The sequence below is a fragment of the Phoenix dactylifera genome, chromosome 13 (genome assembly GCF_051530095.1).
Source record: "Phoenix dactylifera cultivar Ajwa chromosome 13, Ajwa_hap1_PhDact_Kaust_v1.1, whole genome shotgun sequence".
In the NCBI taxonomy this organism is placed as follows: domain Eukaryota; kingdom Viridiplantae; phylum Streptophyta; class Magnoliopsida; order Arecales; family Arecaceae; genus Phoenix; species Phoenix dactylifera.
In genome coordinates, this window is record NC_143202.1 from 3113939 (window position 1) to 3122505 (window position 8567).

The window sequence follows — 8567 nt, forward strand, 5'->3', positions numbered from 1 at the left end:
ATTTCAGCCATATTCACAGCCAAAGTATCGGACAAAGTTTTCAATGCTCGGTTAAGGTTGACTGAACTAACTTCAAGGGCCTTTAACCTCCTATCCTGGTTGTTGTTTTGGAGGGACTCTATCTCCTTTTAACCCTCTATTTTAGGATTCTAAAACCCTGAGACAACAGCCCCTCAAACCTCCTGTGGTTGTCACCCAAAGGATGAACCAACTGTCATGACCCCCGCCCCGTTCCGGCGGGCCGCCGCGACGGTCCTAGGGTGCGGGTAGGCATAAGGCCACCAGCCACCGCGTAGAACCCTACTACCTATCAATCATCAATAAATCTTAAAAAATTTGGCATGATACATGCACAAAATGATCACTTTTCCTATAGTGACCTGTCAGGATTATCTCAATACATACAACAACACTACCTGTCAGAGCAGCAATCACATAATCTGTCACATAATGAACCTGGACAATATATATCAATACATCATCTCAGGCATATAACTCATCTGTATAAAAATCTGGTTCCTATTCCATCCATGGTCAAACCCATATCCACAACAGGATCTATGACTGTAACTATACACTATATACAATAGAAGATTTATAATACACCAAAATGTATAAATCTTTATCTATATTATACTATACTATGGAGCAGCACAACTAGCAGGCAATCTCTAATCCTGCTCCTCTCTATACAATACCTGCCCTGCAATCAAAAACACCAAACTGGGGAGTGAGTATATAAATACTCAGTGAGTGGAGTAGAGAGTACTATACACATGAGACAAGATATAATCATGGCTCGAGGTAAAATCTCAAGATTAATAACAAGATGAACTTGAACTCAACATAGAGAATATGGAGTAAATCATCATAATCCCAATCAACTCATCCGGAGCATATATAGAATAATCAAAGAAGTATGTATGATAACATGAATATGCTCAACAGGTTATAGTACTAAAATATATAAATCAGGTGTCAATAGGCTGAATCATCAACAAGACAGCTATCGAGAGGTGGGTTTTACGCCCTAGGCAAACCAGCAACAACTTCCTACTGTCACATGCATATGCAGGATAAGACACCATACCGATAATATAAATGCTAGATAGCTATCGGGAGGTGGGTTTTACGCCCCAGGTGAACCAGCAACAACTTCCTACTGTCACATGCATGTGCAGGATAAGACACCACACTGATCATGTAAATGCTGGCCAGTATCCAGAACAGAAATTCATAGAAACATCTCACATCTATATAATAAACGGCACCTCGCGGGAATTCTACATCTGCGGAAGGCCATACTGCACCTCGCGGGGTCTTACTATACCCGGCGGCAAGCAGAATATAAGTCGTAGGACCGGCCGATCCTACGCCTAGGGCCGTGTCCCCTCTAGGAAGGGACTGGGCTCCGCCCACCCAGAAGGCTACTATGTGCACAAAGGCCGATGTTCAACCCCCGTCGACTATAGGTGATGAGAGCACAAAAGTGCGATCTACATATCACTTAAATTAGTCTTATTGTTAACAGATGATGATAATTTCGTCAAGTTAATATTATACTTTTGTTTCATATAGGTTATCGTAAATCAGAAATAAAATGCATATTTGATACAAATTTGGTTCAGGAAGATGCATAGCCCAAGCTGTGCGCACCCGATCTCGCCATGGCCTAGTCGAGCCCATCATCTCGCAAGCATCTCCGCGTGCAAGCCGCATCCCCTCAACCAGATTTCACCCACCTCAACCATTCACAAGTCCAAAGAACTGTGATCTTTCCCCCGAATCAGGATATGTGATCTGATCTCCCGCACCCAATCTCCAGCTCCTCTCACGCGTGCATCCCCTGTTTCCGCCCACCCAAATTTCATCTGCCTCGCGTCTCCCAGCGTCCGCCTCCTCCATTCACGCGTCCAGCTCTCAGCGTGATTCTCCCGTGTTCATGGTCCCAGCGTCCGCTTCATCCACGGCGTCCAGTCCTCCTCTCCCTACAAGTCCGTCTTCACCCCGTGAGCAATCTTCTCTTGTGATCCGGCCGCGATCACCTCCCAGCCTTCTTCCCAGCCGTAATCCATGGCGTCTGTCCGCTTCACCTCCCAGCCGAGATCAGCGCCCGCTTCTTCCTCCGTTCCAGCCGTTCGTGAGCTTCTACCCATCCATCTGCCGCGTCTGCATCCCAGAACACCCAGCCGATCGTGCCGTCTGCCTCCTCCACAGCGCCCAAGATCACCTCCCGGATCCGTAATTTGATCTTCCGCCCATCTCACGCATCTCCCATCTGTCCACGGTTCGGCTCCCAGGCATATCAACCGATCCCAGTTTCCAGATCAAGCAACAACACCACTAGCAACCCGTGAAGCGTCGCAACGTTCGCGCATCGTCCGCACCAGCATCAGCCCATCGTCCGCAACGCACGATCCTTGCCGTCCGCTCCTCCCCACGCGCGATCAGGGGAATCATTGATTCCATGGACTCTGGGGATCTATATGAGGAGGCCTCTGATCCGAAAGGGGGAGCTCCGATTTGGGGAAGAAAACAGGGGAGCCATTGAAGAAGAAAAGAGGAGCGGCCGGCCTCCGCGGTTGAGGGAAAAGAGAAGAAGGAAACAGGGTATGCCCTGTTTCCGAAAAGAAAAAGAAAAAGAAAAAAAAGAACAAGAGAGGGAAAGGCTAGAGAGGGAAAGGCTATTGTTTTTGTAATGGGAGGCTAACACCTTTGGTCAAGGGTGATGGAAGAACCCTTGATAGTTTGCTTTCTTCAAGTAAATTCTGAACGATTATTTTCTTTGATTTACATCTATTATATGCTCTTGGTTCTTGCATACTTATTTGTTAGATAGATTTTGTACGGTTTATATTTATTGATGCATGGGTTGTTTCGATTTTTGATTTATCGTAGACGTAACCGGCACGATAAATACTTGAATGTTGAATTCATGTTTTCAAAGTATATATTCCATGCTTAAAACTATTCTATCTAATTAATCCTTAATCAAAAATCGCAAAAATTTAATTGTTGAAATAACATTATCAAGGGGGAATCCAGATCCCTAGCCTTCTCTACATTCTTGAACGTTGTTTCATTATCTATTATTCTCTGCTTTTAATTTTTGAAGATCAACTAAAAATTACATCTAAAAATTACGCTAATAATCTATAGATCGTTCCCTGAGGAATCGACCTCGGACTTCCGAGTTATACTACTTGTGCGATTCTCCTGCACTTGGGAGAGCAGTTTTTCGAAAGCACCAAGTTTTTGGCGCCGTTGCCGGGGAACGGCTGAGTTATTAGTATAATTTTAGATTTAATTTTTACCTTAGTAGTTAGTATTTTTCTTTTGAAAAAAAAATTGCATCTTTACTACTATTTTTAATTCCCTGCACAGTTTGTATCAAACACTGATATCATAGAAATTAGCCGTCTGATTTGACTCAAATTTGGTCAGCTAGTGCAAGACATATTGTTAGATAATCTGAACGGTCTGATTGACATTCGGATATTTTTAAGACCATCAGATTAATACGAAACCTTGCTGCTTTCTACTTTAAATTTTCTGCATTTATTCTTTTTTTAGAATCAGAATTTTATTGTTATCATATCTCATTAACCCTTGTTGCTAATTAAAAATTTAAGAAAAAAAATTTAAGAAAAGATCAAGGGTGATTATTCAAAACTAAAAAAAAAAAAATCTAAAATTTTAAATTTCAAATTTCAAATTTCAGAATTCAAATTTCAAACGTCAACTCATAAAATTTTTTTTTAAAAAAGAAAGAAAAATTTGCTTGATCACCTATTCAATGAACTTTAATGTCATGCCTAAAACATTAAAAAAAAAAAATCTCTTGATTGTTGCATATAGTATAAGGCATCAGCATAAAATATTCTAAGGGCTGAACCTATTTAAAAAGATAAGGTCGAAATTTCATCACTCGTCCTTAGCCCAAAAATCACCCCAGTGCATAAATGTCCCAAGCTTAACTAAAATCAACTAGACGTTGGCCCCTAAGGACATTCGAGCTCAATAGGATGAAAACCACCGAAAGTTGCACCAATTTCGCTCTGTGGCTTAGTTGATGTCTAGGCAAGCTTTGTCCCTATAAGGGAGACAGTTCATCTGTTCGAGGCAAGTGGGTTTTAAGTGGGACCTTTGCGAACGCATCGTGACTCCTCCACTTACCTGGGAGCTTACCTGGTCAACTCGGTTCATTAGACCGGATTGGAGGCTTAGGTGCCCTCTTTAAACCAGTTAGGAGCTGTCTAGAAATTTAAGAAAAATATTAGAAATTGAGGTGTAATGTTTTGTTGTTGCATGTTTGATTGTGAATAGGATTTTTGTTTTAGGATGTCGTTTTAGGGTATCTTTAGTTGGTACTTATATTTTTTTTTTTTTAAAAAAAAGAGAGGGAATTATTTTGCATGCTAAAGTGGAATAGGGACGACACTGGTTGATTAAGTCGTACAACTTTAGATCATCCCTTAGGACATACCCCTGAAATTCCTTCTCAATATCTCACACCTTGTGAGATGGCTGATTTAAATGAAGATGCGGGGAGTCACCACAATCGAGAACGAGAACCCCATGTTATGACTCTAAGACAATACCTACAACCGGCTAGGACTAGTCAGCCTTCATGCATAATTTTTTCTGATAATGTAGGACATTTTGACATCAAACCAGGGGTAATCCAATTGCTGCCCAAGTTTCATGGGTTAGAGTCCGAGAGTCCGTATCTTCATTTAAAGGATTTTGAAGAATTGAGCATTACATTTAGAGTGCCAAACGTCACCGAGGATGTCCTCAAGTTGACATTGTTTCCTTTCTCCCTAAAGGATAAGGCCAAAACATGGCTAAACTCTTTGCGACCTAGATCAATAAGAAATTGGCAAGATATGCAGAGAGAATTTTTAAAGAAGTTCTTCCCCACACAAAGGACCAACTTTTTGAAAAGACATATCAGCAATTTCCAACAAAAAGATAATGAAACATTTTATGAATGTTGGGAAAGATTTAAAGACCTTCTTCTTTCATGCCCTCATCACGGATTCGAAACTTGGAGAACCATTAGCTTCTTTTATGAAGGTTTATCTCCACAGTTGAAACAGTTTGTAGAGACCATGTGCAATGGTAGATTCTTAGAAAAACAACCTGATGAGGCATGGGAGTATTTGGATTCCCTTGCTGAGACTGCCCAACTTTGGGATAATGGGGATAGAAACAACAAGTCTTTGCCTAAGCCTACTAGCTCTGTACAGGGAGGTCTTTACAACCTCAGAACTGAGGATGATCTTCACGCTAAAATGGCAGCCCTCACTAGGAAGGTAGAAGAAATTGAGCTTAGGAAGGTTGAGCCTGTCAAAACTATAGAGCTTAGAAACGAGTGTTGTGGTATCTGCGATATGTTGGGTCATACCACTACAGATTGCCCCACCATACCGGCATTCAAAGAAGTCTTGCACGATCAAGCAAATGCTATGAACACCTACCAAAAGCCTTATAACGATCCATACTCGAATACCTATAACCCTGGTTGGAAGAATCATCCAAATTTTAGGTGGAGAAACGATCATCCTCAACAGTCACACCATTTAGCTCCTCCACCTGCACATCCTACTTATGCACCACCACCTTCTCAGAAGCCGAACATTGAGGATACCTTGCAATCTATACAAACTTTTCTACAAGGTCAAGCTAATATCAATGCTCAAAATACTCGAAATTTTGAAGACATAAGGAACCAATTGTCAATGTTGACTACCGTCCTAAGTACCCAAGAGAAGGGTAAGCTTCCACCTCAACCCCAACCTAACCCACAAGTGCACGGTAGTAATAATACGGCTCCCTCTAGTTCGCATACAGAACATGCAAAAAGCGTTATGACTTTGCGTAATGGGAAAGTTGTCGATCAGACCTTCCCATTGAGACCGTGAGTCACTTCTAATTCTGATGCTCCCAAAGTCGATGAAAGGAACAAAGAAGAAGTTGAGGTCCCAACTTCTACTAAGAAAGTTGAATGTCCTTTTCCTCCACCTTTTCCACAACGGTTAAAGCAGTTGCAAAAGCTCGAACCTAATTCTGAAATTCTTGAGCTTTTTAAACAAGTAAAGATCAACATACCTCTTCTTGATGCAATCAAACAAGTACCCTCATATGCCAAATTTTTGAAGGACTTGTGTACTGTTAAGCGCCGATTAAATGTTAAGAAGAAGGCATTTTTAACTGAAAATGTGAGTGCTATTTTGCAGCACAACATTCTCCCTAAATATAAAGATCCAGGTTGCCCAACCATCTCATGCATCATAGGTGACTTTAGGATAGAGCGAGCATTGTTAGATTTAGGGGCGAGTGTGAATTTATTGCCATATTCTGTATATGAGCAACTTGGTTTAGGTGAGTTGAAGCCAACCTCCATCACTTTGCAATTAGCTGACAGGTCAGTTAAAACTCTAAGGGGGATTATCGAGGATGTATGAGTCCAAGTAGACAAGTTCTACTTTTCTGTCAATTTTATTGTATTGGACACACATCCGGCTTCGAACTCACAGTCTCAGATTCCGGTCATTTTAGGACGTCCATTCCTTGCAACTTCTAATGCATTGATTAATTGTAGGAATGGCGTCATGAAACTTTCTTTTGGTAACATGACTTTAGAATTGAACATTTTTAATGTGTGCAAACAACCCAATGATCCCGAAGAGAGTAAGGAGGTTGATTGGGTTGAAACCATCGCAGAAGATTATTTGTTAGCTAAAGCAATTAACGACCCATTCAATGATAGCTTAATTGATTGGTGTCCTAATGGAACCAATGATGATGATTTGTCAGTCACACCTATTGTGGATAATCTGGATATTAAGACGGTCAATGGGTGGAGACCAAAAGAAGGAGAATTTGAGAGATTGTCGCCTCAAGAGGTGAAAATAGTACCATCCCATGAGCAAGCACCCAAGCTCGAATTGAAATCCTTACCAAAGGAACTTAAGTATGCTTTTCTTGGACCCGAAGATACTTTTCCTGTAATTATCTCGTCTGGACTTGATCATACCCAAGAAAGAAAATTAATTGATGTTTTAAAGAATCATAAAGGAGCCTTAGGGTGGTCTATTGCCGATTTGAAGGGAATTAGCCCCTTAATTTGCACGCACGGGATATATTTGGAGGACAATGCCAAAACCACAAGGCAAATGCAACGAAGGTTAAATCCTACAATGAGAGATGTGGTTAAGGCAGAAGTCCTCAAGTTGTTTGACGTGGGTAATTTACCCAATTTCCGACAGCAAGTGGGTAAGCCCTACTCAAGTCGTTCCTAAAAAATCGGGTTTGACGGTAGTAGAAAATGAACAAGGTGAACTAGTTCCAACTCGTGTCCCAACGAGTTGGCGCATGTGTGTTGACTACCGAAAGCTGAATTTGGTCACACGAAAGGATCACTTTCCTCTACCCTTCCTAGACCAAGTGTTGGAGAGAGTTGCAGGGCATGATTTCTATTGTTTTCTCGATGGCTATTCGGGATATTATCAAATTGAAATTTCACCAGAAGATCAAGAGAAGACTACCTTCACTTGTTCTTTTGGCACATTTGCTTTCCGACGAATGCCATTCGGGTTGTGTAATGCACCTGCAACATTCCAAAGATGCATGCTCAGCATCTTTGAAGACATGAACGAGAAATTTTTGGAAGTGTTCATGGACGACTTCTCCATTTTTGGCGACACATTTGATGATTGCCTGTCACATTTACAAGCTGTCTTAGCTCGATGTATGGAAAAGAATTTGATACTGAATTGGGAGAAATGCCACTTCATGGTGCCAAAGGGAATTGTCTTAGGACATATTGTTTCATCGAAGGGCATGGAAGTAGATAGAGCTAAGACTGATTTAATTGCTAAGCTACCTGCACCCAAGACGGTTAGAGATGTTAGATCATTTTTGGGTCACGCCGGATTTTATAGGAGATTCATCAAGGACTTTAGTGTCATATCTCGACCATTATGTAATCTCCTATCCCTTGATTCACTGTTCAATTGGACTGAAACTTGCCAAGATGCATTCGAGAAGTTAAAGTCTATGCTTAGCACTGCACCCATCGTTCGACCACCCGATTGGTCATTACCTTTTGAGATTATGTGTGACGCTAGCGACTATGCAATAGGAGCTGTCTTGGGACAACGCAAGGATAATAAGCCATATGTCATTTACTATGCAAGCAAAACCTTAAACGATGCTCAAATGAATTATACTACCACCGAGAAGGAATTGCTTGCAGTAGTATTTGTCTTAGATAAATTTCGCTCTTATATCCTTGGTGCTCCTATTGTTATCTTCACGGACCATGCGGCACTAAAATATTTGTTGGATAAGAAAGAGGCCAAACCACGCTTAATACGATGGATACTTCTACTCCAAGAATTTGACATCACTATCAAAGATAAAAAAGGAGTAGAGAATGTGGTTGCTGACCATTTATCACGATTAGTTTTTCATGATTCAGTGCCACAATTTTCCATCAAGGACTCATTCCCTGAAGAGCAGTTGTTTGCACTTTCTAGTATACCATGGTATGCAGATAT

General features: G+C 41.2%; 1 non-coding gene across 1 annotated transcript; it reads right to left on the reverse strand.

The window, feature by feature from the left end:
• Positions 1 to 4935: 4935 nt before the first annotated feature.
• On the reverse strand, positions 4936 to 5044 carry LOC120104824 (small nucleolar RNA R71). The gene has a single exon (XR_005507187.3). It is a non-coding gene; the product is annotated as a small nucleolar RNA R71 (small nucleolar RNA).
• Positions 5045 to 8567: the final 3523 nt, after the last annotated feature.